Here is a 23,249-nt window from a genome sequence, read left to right as displayed (position 1 = left end):
TGTGAAACCAGGATGGAGAGTGGGGGAGCTTTGGCTTTGCGTGATTTGGGGGGAGCGCTAACCCAGGAAGAGGGGGGTCTAGGCATGGTACCACACTCACTGGGGGCCTGAGGTGAGATAGGTACAGTTCTTTGCCTGGGAGTGAAAGAGAGGGCTAGGTCCTGACTGGCTGGGTAATGAGGGGTTTGGGAAGGAGAGGTTAGATTTTGCTTCTGTCTCCCAGTTTGACCACAGGAGGCCTTTCTCTCATGCTCCCAGCCTCCCAGCGATGCTTAATGTCTCCTTGTGTCTTGCTGACTCTCAGATGCCTCTTTGTTCGTGTTTTGACAGCTCTGAACTTGTGTCCCATAATTCCTAGGGTCTTCCCTGTGCTGTCGCTCACCAGAAAGCGTTTGTCAGTCTTGGCTTGAAAGTTACCTGTGTCCTTGAAACCATTAGCTTCTCAGTCCCTGTTGGTGGAGGGACTTCCTTGAGGGTTTCAGTTGGCGGCTCTGGGAGAAGCAGTGAGCTGCTGTCAGGATGGATTCTGCAGCCCTCTGCAGACCTGACTTCTTTGAAAACGTTTATGTAGTCAAGGGATGTGAGCCAAAGGATGGGCAAAAGCCTGAACATAGGCACCCGTATCAAAAAATATGTATACATTCTTTTGTGGGTGCATGACTGTCTTGGAGGGAAAAGTATTTGAAGCAGCCGGACTTAGTTACCGAAGAAGCAGCAACCCTAGTCCATGGGTCTCGTGAGTGCACTGTTGGGCCCAAAAAGGAGGCCTCTTCCTGCTGCTGGTTTATGAGCTGCTAGTACTTTGACCTCACCTAGAGATGATATTTTCTTCCCAGCCCACCCTTTCAAGATTTATTTTTTAATTACATGTATGTGTGTGCAGGGGTACATACTCACGCGGGTACCCGCAGCGGCCAGAAAAGGGTATAGGATCCCCAGAGCCGGAGTTAACAGGCAGTTGTGAGCGCTGATGTGGGACTAGGAACAGAAGTGCTCTGAAGGAGCAGTCGGATCTACTCCTGAGCCTCTCTCTAGCCCTATTTCTTTTGTTTCTAAGTTGACTTGCCAGCTGAGCTTTGGGGATTCAGTCTACCTGCTCCCGTGTTTTAGCTGGTTTAATGATGGTGCTCCCGGCGAGGTTCACTAATTAAGCTGCAGGATGTCGGAGCAGCAGTCAGCACCGCAGGCTGTCTGTGGCAGGCAGGTTGTGTGTTTAACCAGGTACCTCACCTGCGGAAGGTCAGGGCTGCGCGAGACTCTCCTGTCGACACAAGACCAAGGCTCACCCTCTCCCGTCTTAAGAGAAGACACAGGCTGAACCCCAGGAGGCCTCACATTCTCCTAGGCTTGATTCCTGCCAGGCCCACTCCTGACTGATTTTTTTTTTTAAGTTTTCTAAAATTAGATTCTTCAGCACGCGAACATAGACTGTAGCTAGCACTGGAGATGGTTTGCATAGAAGCAGAGCTGTTGGAAGCCACCTTTCTCATCTCTGGGAAGCATGCTCCTAGGCCTGCAGATGCAGACATGCTTTCCTGCCACCCCACTGCCAGGTTGTTGATTTCCCTTTTCGCCTCATTTTGTTTTGTTTAAACGGGGTCTCTTTATGTAGCCCTGGCTGTCCTACGATGTATATAGATATGTAGACCAGGCTGGCCTTGAACTCACACAGATACATCTGTCTCTGCCTCCCAAGTACTGGGATTAAAGGAGTGGGCCACTATGGCCCGTCTTTGAGAATGACTTTGGGGGTATCATTTTTATTTTATTTTGTTTTATTACATTTTGTATGCATGTGTATACTTATGGGCATGCTTCTACCACACTGTATATATGGAGGTCAGAGAACAACATGTAGGGGTCAGGTCTCTTCTTCCACCACGTGGGTTTCCTGGATCCAACAGAGATTATCATGCTTGACAGCAAGCATCCTTACCTCTTGGACCATTTTGCCAGCCCTGGGTATGTTTTCATTGTAGATGTTCCTTGATCTTCTGCATTTCAGTGTGATTTGCTCAAAGTACTGAAAGTTGTTTTTTTAAAAAAATAAACAAATTTGTTTTCAACCACTGCAAGGCAAACCTTCCAGGCAAGAGTCATCAGTGTGTGCTGAAACTGGGAACGGAAGCGTGACAGGAAACGGAATGTTTATATCATCTCAGAGCATCTTCCCGTAAGGTACTGCTTAATCAGAAAGGACAAGGCTGTAGGACGACAGCATCGGAACCTTGTGGTTCCCACCGTGGCCTGGTGATTAAAGTTAGCAAGAGCAGTAACAGGACACAGGGGCACTGTGAGCCTTCTGAGGAGGTGCAGAGGGCTGCCTGGAACACACAACCTGAATCTAATCGCAAAGAAAGCCCACACAGTTCCCTAATTGATAACTCTACGGAATAACTCACCAGGACCCAAACAGTATGAAAGTCGTGTGTGTGGTTAGGCATGTTGACAGGGTCTCTCCACCGACATAACAAACCAAACCAAGTCGAATTAAAAGTCCGGGTTTGTTGGTAAGACGCTCCAGGGTGATTCTTCAGCCCCCAGAGAGGAGATAGGAGAAGAGATGAAAAAATCATGTGGCCTTTCCTTAAGAGGCTGTTTAATACCCTGTAGGCGTGGTCTTGAGCATCTCTGGGGTTTTGCAGGCTTTCTGAGTCTGGACAGGGTTTGGATTGACTATGGGAGGGGCGGGCAGAGCTTCTACCTGAACAAAAAGTTTATTTGAATTGTCGACTGAAGCATTTGTCAAAAGAGGGCCTACTAAAAAAAGAGTTGGAGATGCCTGATATCCCTTGGCTTAGTGTTGAGGAAGGGATTTTAAGGCTCAGGGAAATTGCAGTGCTAGAGTGGGTACCCCGTGTAAAAGCTATGATCTACAATGGGAAGGCCCAGAGGACACGCCCTCCACTGTCCTATAAGACACAAATGGAGGGAGGGAACCCAGCACCTCTGAAGAGTTTTGTTCCCCTTTTGCTTGAGCCAGACCTTCAGGTTGGAGGTGCTGCTGCTCAATTGGATGAATTAAGTGCAGTGGTTTTAATTGGACCCTGAAGTAGCAGGGGCCAGGTGGCCTCACTGAGTGGTCAAAGACAAGGTGATCATAATGGGCAGCATAGACAAAACAATGTTCATAGCGGCCTAACATGTAATCATAACACAGGCAAGGAGAATTGTGCTGTGGTATGACTGGGGTGGACCTTTGGTACCGGCTAATCAACCATGGTGTTTCCAGGCATGAAATAGGTAAGAAGCCTACTGAATTTTTGGTTTGGTCTGTAGAAGTGGAAAAACCTCAAGCAAATGAGAGAAAGGCTCCATTGGATTGTGGCAAAAGGGAGTCTTGGCTGATGAACCAATTTCCAGACTAAACCAGTTTGCAGCCCAGTACCCCTTGAATGAAGGGATGACCAGGTTCCCCGAGGAAGGACCTTGGTAAAACACCTAAAAGTTTTGCTGTTAGCCTTTCTCCAGTCCTTCCCAGAGAGACCTATGGCCTTTTTCAAGGTTAACTGTAAACTGGGGTAAAGGAAATGATCAGACTTTCTGGGGTCTGTTGTATACTGGTTCTGAACTGATGCTGATTCTGGGAGATCCCAAGAAACATGGTGGCCCTCCAGTTAAAGTAGGGGCTTATGGAGGCCATGTGATTAATGAAGTTTGCCTGAAGTCCAGCTCACAGTAGGCCCAGTGGATAATTCATCTTGTAGTTATTTCCACAGTCCCAGAATATATAATCAGGATAGGTATTCTTAGAAGTTGGCAGAATTCTCATGTTGGCTATTATGGTTGGAAAGGCTAAGTGGAAGCCGTTGGAGTTGCTTTTGCCAAAGAAAACAGTGAATCAAAAACATTATCACATCCCTGGAGGGACTGAAAATATTAGTGCCACCATCAAGGATTTGAAAGATGCAGGGGTGGTGGTTCCTTTAACTCTGCTGTCTGCCCAATGCAGAAGACAGATGGACCGAGGAGCTTGACAGTTGACTGCTGAGAACACAGTCAGGTAATAAAAACAATTGCAGCTGCTATGCCAGCTGTGTCCTTACCTGAGCAGCGTAACACATCTCCTGGTACATAATATGTAGCTATTGATCCAGCAAATGCCTTTTCTCAGTACCTGTCCATAAGGACCACCAGAAGCCATTTGCTTTCAGTTGGTGATGTACCAACAGTATACCTTTACAGTCTTACCTCAAGCATATAGTAACTCTCCTGCCCTGTGTCACAGCTTAGTTAGAAGGGATCTGAAGCATCTGTCTCGTCCCCAGAATATCACACTGGTGCACTATATGGGTGATGTTACACTGATTGGACCAAGTGAGCAGGAGGTAATAACCACTTTGAACTCATTAGTAACACAAATGCATATCAGGGGATGGAAAATAAATTCAACCAAATTACAAGGGCCTTCTACACTATTGAAGTTCTTAGGAGTCCAGTGTTGTGGAGCATGCAGAGATACTTCTTCCAAGGTGAAGGATAAATCATTTTACTTGGCCCCTCCGACCACCAAGAAAGAAGCACAGTATTTAATGTGCCTGTTTGTATTCTGGAGACAGCACGTTGATGACTTGAGTGTTACTCCAGCCCAGATACCAAGTCATTTGGTAAGTTACTAGCTTTGAGTGGAGCCTGGAACAGGAGAAGGCTCTTCAACAGGTCCAGGCTGCTGTGCCGGCTGCTTTACCACTGGACCATATGATCCAGCAGACTCAACGATATTGGAGTTGCCAGTGACAGATAGAGATACTGTTTGGAGCCTTTGTCATCCCCCTATAAGTGAACTGCAAAAGAGACCTTTGGAATTTTGGAGCGAGTCTACTCTAGTTGCAATGCTGTCTACTGCCAAGCATGCACCTAGAGCCTCATGGGATATGTATGCCCTGTGATCGCTTGACTGAGGAAGAGAAGACAAGGGCCTGGGTTAGTGATGGTTCTGCATGTTGTGCAGGCACTACCCCGAAGTGGACAGCCGCAGCATTACCACCCCTTTCTGGGACAACCTGGAAAGACATGAGCAAAGGAAATCTTCACAGTGGACAGAACTTCAACCTGCACACATGGTTATACATTTTATTTGGAAGGTGAAATGGCCAGATGTGCAAATGTTTACTGATTCATGGGCTGTAGCCAATGGATTGGCTGGGTGGTCAGGGACTTGGAAAGAGCATGTTTAGAAAATTGGTGAGAAAGACATCTGGGTAAGAAGTATTTGGATAGATTTCCAAATGGGCATAAGATGTGAAGATGCATGAGATGTGTCCAATGTAAATGCTTATCTAAAGTTGACTTCAGCAGAGAAGGGGTTAAGTAATCAAGTAGCTAGGATGACCCATTCCGTGGACAATCAGCCTCTTTCCTCAGTCATCCTTGTCATTGCCTCATGGGTTCGTGAGCATGGTTACAGAGATGGAGCTTAGGTGTGGGCTGGACAATGTGGACTCCCAGTCACCAAGGCTGACCTGGTTATAGCTGCTGCTGAGTGCCAGGTTGCCAACAGCAGAGACCAACACTGAGCCCCAAGTATGGCACCATTCCCCCAATGATTAGCCTGCAACATGGCCCACTTCCTCCATGGAAAGGTAAACACTTTGTCCTTACTGAAGTAGATATTTATTCTGGTTGCGGATTTGCCTTTCCTGCAAGTAATGCTTCTGCCAAAACCACCATCCTTACAGGATGTTAACTTATCCACTGTTATGGTATTCCACTTAGTAGTGCTTCTGACCAAGGAACTTGCTTCACAGCCAGAAAAATGTGATAGCGGGCCTACGACCGTGCAATCCACTGGTCTTACCATGTTCTCCACCATCCTGAAGCAGCTGGCCTGAGAGAAAGATGGAATGGCCTTTTGAAGACAGTTACAGCACCAGTTAAGTTGCAACAGCTGGAAGACTGGAGCAGAGTCCTCCAGAAGGCAGTATATGCTTCGATCAGCGTCCCATATATGGCATGTTTTCTCCCATAGCCAGGATCCAAGGCTACCAGGATCCAAGGCTACAGGAATCAAGGGGTGGAAAAGGGAATCGTTCCATTCATTCACTGTTACCCTAGTGACCCACTAAGAAAAAAATTTGTTTCTTTTTCCTGTGACTTCATGTTTTGCTGGGCTAGTAACTTTGGTTCTAGATGGGTGGGGAGTGCTCCTGCCAGGAACCAACATTCCTTTAAACTGGAAGCTTAGACTTCCCCTTGGCCACTTGGACTTTTTTTGGTGGTGGGGGGCAATGCTTTCCAGACAGGGTTTCTCTGTGTAGCCCTGACTGTCCTAGAACTCACTCTGTAGACCAGGCTGTCCTCAAACTCATAGAAATCCCCCTCTCTTGGCCTCCCTAGTGCTAGGTGTGTGATGCCACCACCTGACCACATTTGAATTTCTGATGTCCTTAAGCCAACAGGCTAAGAAAGAAATAACAGTGTTAGGAGTAGTGATTGATCCAGATTATCATGGGAAATTGGTTATCATCTTTACATCTGAGATGCTAAAAGAGTGGCCCTCAAGGGACATTGCTACCTATTCTAAAATTTATAATGCTTTTTGCTGTTGTACGAGGTATAGTTACATTCTGTTAGGTGTAATTATGACCTGGTTATTGTTTCACTTGGAAATTAAGCATGACATAAGGAGATGTGATTGTGTGTCAAGTTGACAAGAGTGGACTTGTGATGGCTGTTCTTGGTTATCGTCTTTACTACATCTGGAATTAACTTAAACTCAAGTGTGAAGGATTTTTGTTGGTTTGCTTATTTGTTTGCCTTTGTTTTCATTTCTTGAGATGGGTTTCTCTGTATAGCCCTGGCTGTCCTGGAACTCATTCTAGAGACCAGGCTAGCCTTGAGATCGGATATCCATCTGCCTCTGCCTAAATGTAGGCAGTGTTTTTTATCAGGACCCAGATCCCAAATAACCACACAGGTATTAATTATAAATGCTTGGACAATAGCTCAGGCTTGTTAATAGTTAACTCTTACATTTTAAATTAACCCATATTTCTTATCTACCCTCTGCCATGTGGTGGTACCTTCTTGCAACCCGGCATCTTGCTTCTTTCTGCATCTCTCAAGACTCCTCTGACTCTACCCTTCTCAGAATTCTCTCTGCCTAAAAAATCCAGCCTAGCCATTGACCAATCAGCTTTTTATTAACAATGAGAGCAATACATATTCATATTGTATAAGAAAAAAAGTTCCCCACCAAGTAAAGGTGTGCTCCACCACACCTGGCCGTATTCTTTTTTTTCTTTTTTTTATTACTTTATAAATAATACCAATCAAAATTTCTACTTCCTCCCCTCCTCCCACTTCCCTCCTGCTCCCACACACACACCCTCTTCCCTCCCCCTCCAGTCCTGAGAGAGGGCAAGGTACCCTGCCCTGAGGGAAGTCCAAGGCCCTCCCCCCTATATCCAGGCTTAGGAAGGTGTGCATCCAAATAGAATAGGATCCCAAAATGCCAATACATGCAGTAGAAACAAATCCCAGTGCCATTATCATTGGCTTCTCAGTCTGCCCCAATTGTCAGCCACATTCAGAGGGTCCAGTTTGATCCCATGCTCGTTCAGTCCAGCTGGATTTGGTGAGCTCCCATTAGCTCAGGCACACTGTCTCAGTGGGTGGATCAACCCCTCGCAGTCCTGACTTCCTTGCTTATATTCTCCTTCCTTCTGCTCTTCAACTGGACCTTGGGAGCTCAGTCCAGTGCTCTATCTCCATCTGTCGCCAGACGAAGGTTCTATGGTGATATTCAAGGTAGTCATCAGTCTGACTACGGGACAAGGACCTGGCCATTTTCTTAATTTCAACACAGACCCCTGTGTGTTTATACTTTAGGGCCGGGGCTGGTGAGAAGGCCGTGGGTGGAAGGGTGACTGTGCAAGTCCCACCCCCTAAGTTCAGCCTCTTGGAGCGTCCCGTGTGAGTGAAGAACCAAGTCCCTCAAGTTGTTGTTTGACCGCCACACATGCACCCTGGCACACGCATGCCCACACACACATACACAAGTGCCATGCAGGTGCTGGAGACTGAGCCCAGGTCCTCTGCAAGAGCAACATGTGCTCTTAACCACTGAGCCATCTCTCCAGCCCGCCTGTTTTCTTTTTTAATGTAGCTGAAAGGGCACATCTACATTTCTAGAATTAGACTGTACTAATTAGAATTAGGTTGTTCTCTGCTGGATTGAGTAGCATATTCTGGGCTCCCTCGTATTTCCTACCAGACATCCTCCTTTGCTGAGCTCAGTGGCCCCAGCCTCCATCCATACCATCACTAACACCAGAATTTCCCTTTTGAATTTGAGGAAGGGGAGGGAGAGTGTGATAGAGCAGCCATACCTGAATCTGGAAGGTGAGGATTTGGTTCCATATTGGGCTGTTGTTCTGGCTCTGTGGTTGTGTCCTGAGCTGAGAACATCCCAAGGTTCAGTCAGTGCCAGCCTACAGTGAGATTTTGTGTGTGTGTGTGTGTGTGTGTGTGTGTGTGTGTGTGTTTGAAACAGGGTTTCTCTGTGTAACAGCCCTAGCTATCTATCCTGGAACTAGCTCTGTAGGGCCTCAAACTCACAGAAGTCCACCTGCCTCTGCTTCCCAAGTGCTGAGAGTAAAGGTGTGTGCCACCACCGCCTGGCATAGGGATTTTTTTCCTTAAGTAAATCGTTTGAAGTGGAAAGACCCACCGGATCTTTTGAGGTGGGAAGATCCACCTTTAATCTGGGCCACACGTTCTGTGGGCAGCCTCTATAAAGGTCACAGAAGAAGGGCGCTCGCTCTCTGTGCCTACTTGCTCTCCCTCTGACTGGCAAGTCCATTCCTTCACTAGAAAAAGCACCTCTGTCTTCCAGTTTCTGTCATATACTGAGACCAGCTGAGATTTTGTCTTCATGAACCGAATAACTACTGGATTCTTGGACCTTCTGTTTATAGATAGCCATTGTAGGACTAGCTGGACGATAGCCTGTGAGCCGTTTTACTAAATCCCTTTACATATATAAATGTGTGCGTATGTGTGTGTGTGTGTGTGTGCGTGTGTGTGTATTCATTCTGTTTGTTCCTCTAGAGAACCCTGACTAGTACAACTTCCTGGGGTTTCCATGATGGAAGGAGAGACTCCTGCAGGTCATTCTCTCACTCCACATGTGTACCATGGTGTACAAACACACACACACACACACACACACACACACACACACACACACAGAGTCATTTTCTAATTAGGCAATTCACTGATTTCGTATTGTTTTCACTTGAGTATGTTTCTCTGTGTGTTCATTGTACGTTAATTTCAAGTTTGACTTGACCTGCACCTGTGCTCTTGTGTTTAGGACACTGCCCGTTAGAGAGCAATGCCCCCTAACCTTCTGAGAGTCCTCTCTGAGCCAGGCCCTAGGCTGGGTGCCTGGCACAGACACACTTCATCTGTGTCTAAGTGACTCAAGAGAGCCAGCTCATCAATGTGGTCAAGACACACAAGGCTCTTTGTGAGGGTGAAGAGGGGCTGGGATGTCATGTCATTTTTGCAAACAGTGGTGACACATTTTTCTCCTCTGATCCACATTTGGGATCACCTCCCCACCCCCGCCCCCAATTCCCGGGCGGAGCACTGCTGAACTTGCAAAACCAGAGTCGGCCTGCCTCTGGGTGATCTTGAGGAGCAGCCAGAATGGGAACAGCAAAACCAGGGTGGACAGAACAAAGGCTGCTATTATGTTGCCTAAACTTAGTGGCTCTGTATTGTCAGGGTGACACAGAGAGCACTGTGCTCAGAAAAGAAACGCTCTAAAAAAGGAGAGCATGCCCTCCCTCCCCGCCTGCCGCAAGGCCCCTGCCACATGGAACTCTTCTCATCCTCGCCATCAGCACTTTCTTTTTATATTTGATTTATCCTCTCAGTAGATGATCGCTCATCTTCGGCAGATGTTACAGACTTGTCTTTAGAATCCTCAAGTAAAATAAACTGTCTTTTTAAAGAGAAGTTTATGACTTCTCTCCTGCACTTGAGTCCTCAAGAGGCCTGATTGCTCAGAGGGGTTTCCCAAAAGCTTTCTCTCCTTCCCACTTGCCTCTCTATCAGCAGTACAGCATGGGACATATTTTAAGTAATTTTTTTTTATATGTGTGGATATTTTGCCTATGTGTGCATCAGTATACCACATGAGTGCAGTTCCCTCAGAGACTAGAAGAGGGCATCATACCCCCCCCCCCCCGCAGTGTGATTTTAGGTAGTCATGTGCCACCTTGTGGGTGCTGGGAACTGAATGCCGTTCCTCTGCAATTACAGAAAGTGCTCTTACCAGAGACGGCTCTCCAACCCCAGTGCACGTAACTTTTGTCTGACACGTCTTCCCATCGCTGGGTTCTTTTTGTCCTTTGTTGAGCAGCAACATATAGCGTTGGATTTTGCTTTCTGGTTTCCTTCTTTCTACCTCCTCTTTCCTCCTCCCCCTTTCTTCTTTCTCACTGTCTTGTCAAGGATAACCTCAGGGCAAATATCATTGTTGCCCACAAGGCCATGCATGTGCTTTCCCTGCAGGGCTTCGCTGAGGTGTGTGTGTGGTTCACACACCATACTCTGCCTGCTCAGGATGGGTAGTCAATAGATTTATGCTGTCTTTCCCATTATTTTTGAACGTTTTCATCACTGCCCCAAAAGGTACATGGATGCCTTTGCCACCCACCCAATATCTCTCTTTTCTCCCAACTGGAGACAGGTACTAATCTGCTTTCTCGTCTGTGGATTGGCCTATCCTGGGCATTTCATTCATGAGATCTGTAGTTTTTTATGAATGGGCTCTTTCACAGGTTCATCTGTGTTGTAGTATTTGTCTGTTTCATTCCTTTTTTTCTTGCTGAACAATATTTCTTTATGTGGCTAATACCACATTCTGTTTATCCATTCAACCTCTGATGGGCATTTGTACTGTTTCTGTTTTTAGCTGTTGAGTAATGCTGTCACAGACATTTGTAAGGCCTTGTATGGCTCATTCATGGAGAATGGACCCCGTGTACTCCAGGATTGTGTGCACTCAGCTGACACAAGATGGGGGCGTTTGTTAGATCCAGTTGCTTTATAGTATTGCTCAGATCTCAAATTTTCTTTTAAAATGTCTTAGCTATGTGTGTACTAGTTTTCTGTAGCTGTGATAAGATGCCAGAATCAAGGCAACTTAATAGAAGGAAAGTTTATGTGGGATTACATGGTGGTGCATGTCTTTAATCTCAACACTCGGGAGGCAGAGGCAGGTAGATCTGTCTAAGGCCAGTTTTTTCTATCTAGCAAGTTCCACGACAGCCAGAGAGAGCTACATAATACAGAGACTCTGACTCAAAATAAATAAAAAAATTAATAAATTAAATTAAAAAGGAGTCCATCGTGGCTGGGAAGCATGGCAGCAGTTATGGTGACTGAAACAGGAGGGTGAGCTATCCCATCTGTTACAGCAAACACAAAAAGCACAAAGCAGAGGAAGGGAAGTGTAAGTAGGAGAAGGCTACATCCTCTGAGAGTCTGTTCCCAGTGGTGTATTTCCTCCAGCAAGGCTGTACCTCCTAAACCTCCCTAAGCAGCAGCACCAACCGGGGACCAAGTGTTCATGGCCTGAACCCCTAAGGGGTATTTCTCGTTCTGCTTGTTACAGTGTATATATGTATGTTTGTGAGTCTGTGCACATGGAGTGCAGGGGCCCGGAGTCCAGAAGAGGGTGATGGGTCCCTTGCACAGGAATTACAGGCAGCTGTGAGATGTCCAGTGTAGGTCATACTGGAAAATAAACTTGGGAAGGTGTCTGTCTCATTGGTCATTTAATTTTTTTTTGGAGACTCTTGTCCCAGGTTGGCCTGGAACTAGTCCCAGCTGACTTCAAATTCACCAAATTCCTGCTTTAACCTCCTGAATGCTATAGACATGAAACTTCTCTGGCCTTTTATATGATGGATATGCTGTCTAGTTTCTTTTTTCTTTTTCTTTTCTTTTCTTTTCTTTTTTTTTTTATGCTGCTGCTGGGCCTTTTTTGTGTGTGTGCTGCTGCTGGGCCTGGAATGCAGGGCCTCTCTCATGCTATGCAAGTGCTCTCTCGTAGAACTACACCCCCAGCAGTGACTGTAGTGTCGGGAAGCCTCCAGCTCCCATCGCCTGTCTTTTCTTCCTTCAGTTCTGTCAGCTCCCTTCATATATTCTAGGGCTCTGTTTTTAGATCGTTGTAATTAATATTTATAGTTGTTAGAGATTCCTTAATTACTTTTAGCTGACAAAAATTGTACGTATTCATCACATACAATCTGTCACTTTGAATGACTGCATTCTGTAATATGCAGTATGATCACTAAGTTAAGCATTGTTTTACACACACTCCTAGATTGCTTTAGCTATCAATTTGGCACCAACCATCGTGATTTCTGGCGGAGGGGGGGGGTCTCCATCAGATTGGCCTGTGGGCATGTCTGTAGGACGGGTGATCCCGAAGTGTATAAGAAAGTTAACTGAGCAGAAGGTAGGGAGCAAGCCAGCAAGCAGTGTTCCTCCATGGTTTCTGCCTCCGTTCCTGCCCTGGCTGCCTTTAATGATAGAGTGGGACTTGGGGGTGAAAGTTGAAACAAATCCTTTTCTCCTCAAGATGCTTTGGCCATTGTGCTAGCAGCCTGTTTGGTGGTGGTGGTGGTGGTTGTGGCTCAACTTGACACAAACTACAGTCACCTGAGAAGAGGGAACCTCAGCTGCCTGCATGAGACTGGGCTATGGCCTGAAGGGTATTTTCTTAATTAGTGACTGATGGAGGCGGGCACAGCCCATCCTGTGTGGCTCCATCCTGGGGATGGTGGTTCTAGGTTCTATAAGAAATCGGGTTGAGCAAGCCACAAAGATTTCTCCAGTAAGCAGCACCTGCCCGTGGCCTCTGCATGAGCTCTGTGTCTGAGTCCCTGCGCTGACTTCCTTTGCTGATGAACAGTGATGTGGAAACATAAGCCACATAAACGCTTGCCTTCCCAAGTTGTCTCTGGTCATGGTGTTTGCCTCAGCAGCAGAAAGGAAACTAGTACACATACTTATGTTTTTTGGTGAGAATACCTAAAATCTGTTTTCAGCAATTTTTAAGAATACTATACATTGTTACTAACTATAGTCATTGTCATATAATATACTTTTTTTTATATTTTTATATGTACTTTGTGTGTGAGCACCTTAAAGTCAGAGGACAGTCAGTGGAGTGAGTTCTCGCCTGTCTTGGGATCTAACTCAGGTCCCCACACCTGGTAGTCAGCACCCTTCCCTGCAGATCTCTCTTACTGCCTCCTGTAATAGATTTCTTGGAAGTATACATTCTAACTGGAACTTTACATCCTTTAGACCAACATCTCTGATACAATTTCTTGCTGCCAGGCCCTGATACTGCTTATGACTCTGCCTTTGTCTCTTGTACTAAATTTGTACTAAATTTAGACTTCAAGTGTACCCTGTCTGATGGCAGCAGAGCCCTCATTCAGTTACTGTTGGCATGGAATATCTTTTTCCATCCTTAATTTTTCAACCCGCTTTTGTCTTTGGACTCAATGTGAGTCAAGTAAAGACATCATATAATTGGATTTCAGGGTTTTTTATTTATTTTGCTGTACTAGGGATAAAGCCTAGGGCCTCAAGCATGCTAAGCAGTGTTACTACTGCTGACCACATTCTCAGCCTCGAATTATGATTTTTGAGTTGATTTTGTTCCTTGGGGTCTTGTTGTTGTGATTTTAAATACTCATGTTATAGTCCTGTCTGGTCTGGAATTTCCTAAGTAAACCAGAGTGGCTTTGAATTTGTGGCAGCCCTTCTGCCTCTGCCCCTGGCATGCTGGGATTACAAACACGCACTATCAGGTATGGCTGCCAGTCTCTACTTTCTGACTAAAGAATTTAATCCAGGGCTGTCAAGGTGGCTCAGTGGGTTAAAGGTATTGCTGCCAAGCCTGAAGACCTGAGTTTGGTTCCTGGGACCCCCTGCAAGTGCCCTCTGTCTCCACACGTGGACCCACTCATCTATACATAGACACACAAATAAGTAATGTAATTTTTAAAAGATTTTAATTTGTTTACTTTTAAATTAATTATTGGAAGCTGAGTCTGGTGGTGCATCCCTTTAATCCCAGCACTCAGGAGGCATATTAAAAGTGTGCACTACCACCTCACGGTTAAATCTTTTTTTAAAGATATTTTCATAGTGGTTAATCATGAAAATTATAATTTATATCTCAACTGATAAAAAAGCTAATTTGGAAGAAAACCAATTTAACAGTATGCAAAAATGTTTGGCCCCCTTACAACTCAAACCATCCCTTCTTACGTTTTCGTTGTCATGAATTATATCTTCATATATTATATGATCATTAGCATAGCTATATAATTATTGGTTTTTGTAATTGTCTTTTAAATCATGCAGGGTAAAAGAAGACTTATAAACCAAAATATAAAACTTTTTATCTATAAATGTCATGTAGTTCACACACTCTTATTTGGATTAATGCCAGTTTAGAGAATCATGTCCAGTTCCTCAGTCCCACTGCAAGACTGTGCTTCAGTGGTCTCTATACAAATCAATCTGGCCCCCTTGAATAAAGTCTGTCTTTGTCATGTTAAAAAATATACTAATATAGTTTTAAACTAGGCGGTGGTGGCGCACGCCTTTAATCCCAGCACTCAGGAGGCAGAGGCAGGCGGATCTCTGTGAGTTTGAGACCAACCTGGTCTATAAGAGTTAGTTCCAGGACAGGCTCCAAAGCTACAGAGAAACCCTGTCTCAAAAAAGAAAACAAAAAACAAACAAAAAACAAAAAAAACCCTATATATATATATATATATATATATATATATATATATATATAGTTTAAATGTTATTTAAAAATCTGGGGGTCTGGAGAGTTGATTAATGATTAATCAACTGGGGGCTGGAGAGATGGCTCAGCGGTTAAGAGCACTGGCTGCTCTTCCAGAGGTCATGAGTTCAATTCCCAGCAAACACATTGGTGGCTCACAACCATCTAGAATGAGATCTGGTGCCCTCTTCTGGAGTGTAGACAGACATGCAGGGAGAACAGTGCCTATATAATAAATAAATAAATATTTAAAAAATGATTAATCAACTGGAGTCAATGATTAAAAGCACCTATTGCTCTTCCAGAGGACCCAGATTCAATATCCAGCACCCACATGGTGGCTCATAGTCTTCTATAATTTCAGTCCCAGGGAATTCAATGCCCCCTTCTGAACTCCAAGAGTACCGGCTGCACATGTGGCGCACACAGATACATGCAGGCAAATACCCATACACACCATACACATAAAATAATAAAATAAACTTAGGGGCTGGAAGGATGGCTCAGCAGTTAAGAGCGGTGGCTGGCTTTCCAGAGGACCTGGGTTCAGTTCCCATCACCCACAGGGCAGCTCACAGTTGTCTGTGACTCCAGTTCCAGGGCTTCTGACATCCTCACACAGATATACATGCAGATAGAACACCAATAAATACTAAAATAAAAAACCTAGAGTTGTTTCTCTTTTTAAATAAACCTGAAGCTGAGGAAAAAGCTCATTTGGAAGACTTTTTTTGCACAGAATGTATTACTTGCTAATACATTAGTTATTAATACTGGTGTATTAGCTGTTTTTCATGCTGTGATAAAACACATGACCAAGGCAGCCTGCAGAAGGAAGAGTTTATTTGGGGCTAGAGTCCATTGTGGTGCAGTGGAGATGGCAGGTGGCTGGAGAAGCAGCTGAGAACTCCCATTTGGAAACATGAGCAGGAAATAGAACTAACTCAAGATGGTCAGAGTCTTGAAACCCGTCCCCAGTGTTATACTTCCCCAGCAAGGCCAGACCTCATAATCCTCCTGGAGAGTCACTACCTGGGGACCAAGTATGCAGATGTGTGAGACTTTGGGGGGCATCTTATTCAAACCACCAACCTGGATTCAATCCCCAGTATTGTATAAACTACTTTATTAAAAAAAAAAAAAAAAGTAACGCTTGACTATAACCCTAACTCTTAAGAGAGGAGGGTCAGAAGTATCTGGCCATCCTTGACTACATAAAGAGTTTGAGGGTAGGCTAGGCTAGAGGCCTTAAATTCAAAACATCAACAGCAAACACACAAAAAGCCCGTATACCAATATAGCTATAGACTCCCCTCCTTTGTGTTGTTATTTTTATGTAAATGACTTTATACGTTGTGTCCGTCAGAAGAGGTTTACGAGTGCTGCACTATCCACCCATTTTTCAAGCCAGACAGAAGGAAAAGAAGTTACCATGCACTGTCTTACATTCCTCTCTTTACTTACCTTTAGTTGCTATGCACTGTTTTTAAAATACTTTCATTTATTACTAATTTTTATGCTTATGGGTGTCTGACCTGCATGTGTCTCTGCATCACAGAAATGCAATCCCTTCAGAGGTCATAAGAGGGTATTAGACCCCCTGGAACTGGAGTTACATGTGGTTGTGGATGCTGGGAATTGAAGCTCAATCCTCTGGAAGAGCAGTCAGTGCTCATAACCACTGAGTCATCTTTTCGGCCTCTGATACCCCCTTTTTTTTTTTCGGTTTAGACACGGATTACTCTTTTTCCTTTTTAATTGAAAGGTTTTTTTTCGTATTGACATCTTGATCATGTTTTTCTCCTCTAATTCTTCCTACACAGCCAACTTTATGTTCTTAATCTCGCTCTTAAAACAAAACAAAACAAAAGAACTCTGGAAACACACAAAAACACACACGTAAAACCACAAAAATTGAAATCAAAACATACAAGCAAAAAGCCAATAAGACAAAAAAATTTCCAAAAAAGGAAAATGAGACAAAAAGTCTACAAAATTTCCTCTGAGTTCATTTTGTGTTGGCCAACTACCCCTGGGCATGAGGCTTACCCTGAGGTGTGGTCAATAGACCCAGTGAGACTTCACTGGAGGGAACTGAGTCTCCTTCTGGTAGCAGGTGCTACCCTGCTAAGACAAGCCCACTAACAACTCATTTTCCTGCCTGCCTTTTCCTGAGGTCTTGCTGTCTCTGCCTTTGTTGGAAAGTATTTTTGTTACAGAGTTTCCATTTCAGTTTTTAGACTTTTCATCTCCAGGGTTTCTGCTTGGTGCCTTTTCTTGCCCTACCTTTTTGCTGACACTTTGGTGGCGTATCATTCTTTTGGCTTTGCTTGGCTTTTTGTCATGGTCTCTGAATTCTTTGGACATTCTTAAGACTATTGATTACACTTTGCTCTAAAAGATCAATGTCTGGGCTTCCTCAGGAGTAGTTTCTGTCTATTGCCCTTCCCCTTTTCTTATGAATAGATCATAATCTTGGAGTTTGTTTTGCCTTTGCATATTTTGTAATTTTATGTTGAGAACTGGACATTTAGTCAGGTATGATGGTGCCTGCATTTAATCCCAGTGCCTGGGAGGCAGAGGCAGGAGAATCTCTATGAGTTCAAGGCCAGTCTGATCTGTATAGCAAGTTCTAGAATAGCCAGGACTACGTAGAGAGACCCTGTCTCAAAAAGAAACAAAAAGCAAAAACAAGCACAGCTGGGCATTTTGCATAGTGTGGCTAAAATGGTACCTCCTGCAGTTGGCTTCTCCCTGCTCCCCAGGGCTGGTTCTTCCTACTCACTTCCCTAAACTACCTTTGTAAAGCCTGCTGCTTTTTATTACTTCCGATCACTTATTTTGTTGCTTCAGTTCACTGATTACTATGTTATTTCTAAGCCGGGATGCACACCATCACATCCAGATTTTAAATGGGCGCTGAGGTTCTGAACTGAGGCTCTCATTCTTGCATAGCAAGGGCTTTATCCATTGCGCCGGATCCCTAGGCTCCTGTCAACACCCCTCTTCACGTGTGTAATAGGGTAGGAGATGTGACTAACTGACAGCATTGGCTTCTTTGCTGGTGCACCGCCGCCTTGCACAAAGGGACTATGAGTCAAGCGCCCAGCCGAGCTCCCACACCAGCACGCCTCTGAACCCTCCACATGCATCTTTAGTAAGCCCAGTGCAGCCATAGCCACTTGCTACTGAAGTAGTCCCAGCTCCAGAATGCTAACTCAGCCACGACTGTTTCAAAACAACTTTTGCTTGACTCTGTAAACTCTCAGTGACCCTGTAGCCCTGTTCTCATCCAGGCCAGAGGAGGAGCACTTCGTGACTGGTTCAAGTGCGGTCCTTCCTTTGCATGAGGGGCTTCCAGGCTTGGTGCTGACATCCCTGCTAACTGGGATGAGCAGGCTGTTCAGGAGACATTCTCCTTTGTTGACTGTCGTGTGTTAAAGCATTAAAGCCCAGGTTTCTCTCGGTGGTCTTTGCACATCACCTAGTTTTTTGTTTTGTTTTGTTTTGTTTTGTTTTCTGCTGTTCTTTCAGAGGTGGCTTTGTTTTGGTATGGTTATGTGCTTTTGTGGGACAAGGTCTCAAAATAATAACACAGGCTGGCCTTTTACTCCCTGTGTAATCAAGGATGACAAAATCCAGGTCTTCCTTGCCCCCACCTCCCGAGGGCTAGGATTCAAGAGTGCACCACCTCGGAGGGGCAGGGGCAGGCTGGATAGGTGGCTCAGCAGTTAAGAGTATTTGAGTTCGATTCCCAGCACCCATGCCAAGTGGCTCACAACCACTTAGATAACCACAGCTCTAGGAATCCCATGCCTCTGGCCTGCACCCACAGGCACTGCTTTGGGAGTTGCTTCTCTTCTTCCGCCGTGGATTCCAGGAATGGAACTTGAGCTCTCTCTGGCCCTGCTTTGTTATTATTATCACAAGAGCTTGCTGAGCTGATAACGTGTAGAGGGTGGGTGTGGCGCTAGCGCTGCGGTGAAGATAACAGCACAGCCGCCAGAGGGCAGCGGAAGAGCTCAGAAATAACTGAGGCAGAAACCGTGGGGAGAGAAGCAAAGGGAGAGGGACAGTGAGGACCCCCGAAGAGTTGTCAGCCCTGGTTGCTAGAAGAGTTCCAGGGGGCCACTAAGCCTCAGAGGCCAGGAGTCTGAGACACCCTGAGCCTGACAGCTGTATGGCTAGCTCCTGTCAAGGACACTGACCTCTGTAGGCTGAGGGTCCCAGCACCTTGGAGCCTGTAGAAGTCACTGTTTGCTGTGCTGCCGCCGCCGCCACTCTCTACCGCTGGAAGCTGAGGATTGCAGGGACTTAAGTGCTGTGGTTGCTGGAGATGAAAGCTTTTTAGGTTTTTTGGGGTTTTGTTTTCTCTCTCTCTCTCTCTCTCTCTCTCTCTCTCTCTCTCTTTGGTTTTTCGAGACAGGGTTTTTCTGTAGCTTTGGAGCTTGTCCTGGAACTAGCTCTTGTAGAGCAGGCTGGCCTTGAACTCACAGAGATCCACCTGCCTCTGCCTCCCGAGTGCTGGAGTTAAAGGCATGCTCCACCACCGCCGGGCAGTTTTTGGTTTTTTTCAAGACACAGTTTCTCTGTGTGTCTCTGACTGGAACTCAAAGAGATTTGCCTGCCTCTGCCTCCCTGAATGCTGGGATTAAAGGCGTGCACCACCATCTCTCTGCAAGCTTTTTTTTTTATTTAAGATTTATGCATTTATTAATTATCCAGTGTTCTGCCTGCATGTATGCCTGCACACCAGAAGAGGGCACCAGATCTCATTATAGATGGTTCGTTACCATTTTGTTGCTGGGAATTGAACTTGGGACCTCTGGAAGAGCTGCTAGTGCTCTTAACTTCTGAACCATCTCTTCAGCCCCAGTTAAAGCTTTTTTGATAAACCTCTAACTCAGATGTCTGGAACTTTACATCTCTGACCTGGAAAAATAGGCCCCTATGTCTTATGGTTTAGAGCCATACATTTCTAGGACTGCTCGTCCAATCCCTGGGCCTTGGCCATTTGGGGACCTGAGACTACCAGCCCTGAAGAGTATCTTCACTTAGTCCTGCAACCAGATGGCTAGTGACATTTTTATTTGTTTTTTTTGAGACAAGGTCTCCTGGCTGACCTGAAACTCTGTATAGACCAGAGTAGCTTCATCCACACAGAGATCCACCTGCCTCTGTCCTCTTGAGTGCTGGGATTAAAGGCTTATGTCACCATGCCTGGTTATTTTGGTTTATTTTATTTTATTTTAACTTTTATTTATGTGTGTGTCTGCCTAATCGTATGTATGTGCACCACGTGCACACGGATGCCTGTGGAGATCACAAGAGGGAACCAGATCTCCTTGAATTGGAGTTTTTGGCAGTTGCGAGCCCTAATGTGGGTGTTAGAAATGGAATTCAGGTCCTCTGCAAGAGCAGTGAGTATTTTTTTTATTTTATTTATTAATTTATTTTTTACATACCAATCCTAGTTATCCCTCCCTCCTCCTCTCACTTGTTCTCCCCTTACCCCACCCCACTTCCATCCACTCCTCAGAGAAGTTAAGGCCACCCCTGGGAAGTTTGTCCCAGCACCTCCTTGAGGTAGGACCAAAACCCTCCCCTACCCATGCCTAGGCTGAGCAATGTATCTCTCCATAGAGAATGGGCTCCACACAGTCAGTTCCTGCATTAGAGTTAGATCCTGGTCCCACTGCCACTGGCCCCATATACTGCCCTAGTCACACTATTGTCACCTGTATTCAGGGACCCTAGCTTGGTCCTGGTCTGGAACCAGTGATCTTCCACTAGTTCAGGCCAGCTGATTCTGTGGGTTTCCCATCATCATCTTGGTCCCTTTGTTCATATTATCGCTCAACACTCTGTTTGCCTAGAGCTCGGCTCATTGTTTAGTTGTGTGTCTCTGCTTCTGTTTCTGGAAAAGGGTTCTTGTTCTTTGGGTTGTAGACTGTAGGCTGGCTTTCCTTTGCTTTATTTCTGGTATCCACTTGTGAGTGAGTATATACATATTTGTCTTTCTGGGTCGGGGTTACCTCACTCAGGATGGTTTTCTAGTTTCGTCTTTTTGACTGCAAATTTACAAATGTTATTGTTTTTTACTGCCAAATAGTAGTTCATTGTGTAATTAAACCACATTTTCTCTGTCTGTTCTTTGATTAAGGGGCATTTAGGTTGTTTCCAGGTTCTGGCTATTACAAATAATGCTGCTATGAACATACTTGAACAAATGTTCTTGTGTATCTTTTGGGTATATGCCCAAAAGTGATATTGCTGGGTCTTGAGGTAGATTGATATCAAATTTTCTGAGAAATCACCATACTGATTTCCACAGCAGCTGTACGAGTTTGCACTCCCACCAGCAATGGAGGAGTATTGCCCTTACTCCACATCCTCACCAGTGTAAGCTGTCATCAGTGCTTTTGATCTTAGCCATTCTAAGGTATCTCACAATTGTTTTTTATTTGCATTTTCCTGATGACATAAGGAACATTTCCTTAAGTGTCTTTCAGTCATTTGAGATTTTTCTGTTGATAATTCTCTGTTTAGAGCTGTATCCCACTTTTTAATTGGATTATTTGGTAGTTTGATGTTTAGTTTCTTGAGTTCTTTTTATATTTTGGAGATCAGCCCTCTGTCAGATGTGGGGTTGGTGAAGATCTTTACCCATTCTGTAGGCTGCTGTTTGTCTTGTCGATCATGTCCTTTGCTTTACAGAAGCTTCTCGGTTTCAAGAGGTCCAATTTATTAATATTTGCTCTCAGTGTCTGTACTACTGGTGTTATAATTAGGAGGTGGTTTCCCATGTCAGTGAGTTCAAGTGTACTTCACTTTCTCTTCTATGAGGTTTAATATAGATAAATTTGTGCTGAGGTCTTTGATCCATTTGGACTTGAGTTTTGTGCATGACCATAGATATAGATCTATTTGCATTCTTCTACATGTTGACATGTTTTAACTTCTTTGTCAAAATTCAGATGTTCATAAGTGTGTGTTTTAATATAATGATCTTTAATTTGATTCCACTGGTCCTCCTGTCTGTTTTTATGCCAATACCAAGCTGTTTTCATTACTGTAGCTCTATAATAGAGCTTGAAGTCAGGGATGGTGATGCCTCCAGATGTTCCTTTATTGTACAGAGTTGATTTGGCTATTACTGGGTTTTCTGTTTCCCCATATGAAATTTAGTATTGTTCTTTCGAGGTCTGTGAAGAAGTGTGCTGAGATTTTGATGGGTAGTTCACTGAATCTGTAGATTGCTCTTGGTAAGATTGCCATTTTTAATGCTAGTTCTGTCTATCCAGGATCATTTTTTTTCATTTTCCATTTTCAGAAGTCTTTAATTTTGTTCTTCAAAGATTTAAAATTCTTGTCATACAGGTCTTTCATTTGTTTTGCTAGAGTTACCCCACAATATTTTATGTTGTCTGTAGCCATTGTGAAAGGTGATGTTTTTCTGATTTTTTTCTCAACCCTTTTATCATTTGTATATAGGAGGTTTACTGATTTTTTTTTTTAGTTGATATTGTATCACACCACATTACTGAAGGTATTTATCAGCTGTAGGAGTTCCCTGGTAGAATTTTTTGAGTCACTTAATATTTACTATCATATCATCAGAAAATGGTGAAAGTTTGACTTTTTCCTTTCCAATTTGTATCCCTTTGATCTTCTTTTGTTGTCTTATTGCTCTAGCTAGAACTTTGAGTACTATGTTGAATAGATATGGAGAGAGTGGACAACCTTGTCTTGTTTCTAATTTTAGTGGAGTCGCTTTGAGTTTCTCTCTATTTAGTTTGATGCTGGCTGTTGGCTTGTTGTTTGTTGCCTTTATTATGTTTTGAAATGTTCCTTGTTTCATGGACCTCTCCAAGACATTTTTCATGAAGGGGTGTTGGATTTTGTTGACAACTTCTTCAACATCTAATGAGATGATTATGTTTTTTTTTCTTTCAGCTTATTTATATGATAGATTACATTGATGGATTTTCATATGTTGAACCATCCCTGCATCTCTGGGATGAAGCCTTCTTGATCATGGTGGATGATGTTTCTGATGTATTCTTGGATTAGGTTTGCCAGTATTTTATTGAGTATTTTTACATCAATGTTCATGAGGGAGATTGGTCTGTAATTCTCTTGTTTTGTTGAGTCTTTTTGTGGTTTTAGTATCAGGGTAACTGTAGTCTCTTAAAATGAGTTTGGCAGTGTTCCTTCTGTTTCTATTGTGTGGAACAATTTGAGGAGTAACCGTATTATTGCTTCTTTGAAATTCTGGTAGAATTGTGCACTGACACCACCTGGTCCTGGGCTTTTACTGATTGGGAGGCTTTTGATGACTGCTTCTATTTTCTTATGGGTTGTAGATCTGTTTAATTTTTATCTGGTCTTGATTTAATTTTGGTATGTG

At 44.3% G+C, this 23,249-nt stretch overlaps 1 protein-coding gene across 4 annotated transcripts in view; it reads left to right on the top strand.

The window, feature by feature from the left end:
* The window catches only part of Fam178b (family with sequence similarity 178 member B), a 121,294-nt gene that overhangs the window by 940 nt on the left and 97,105 nt on the right, over positions 1-23,249 (top strand). The gene's annotated exons all lie outside the window — the stretch shown is intronic.

The sequence above is a fragment of the Myodes glareolus genome, chromosome 18, assembly GCF_982192425.1.
Source record: "Myodes glareolus chromosome 18, mMyoGla1.1, whole genome shotgun sequence".
Taxonomy (NCBI): Eukaryota; Metazoa; Chordata; class Mammalia; order Rodentia; family Cricetidae; genus Myodes; species Myodes glareolus.
Note: the sequence above shows the minus strand (reverse complement) of the source record. Positions and strands in the feature narration are given on the sequence as shown.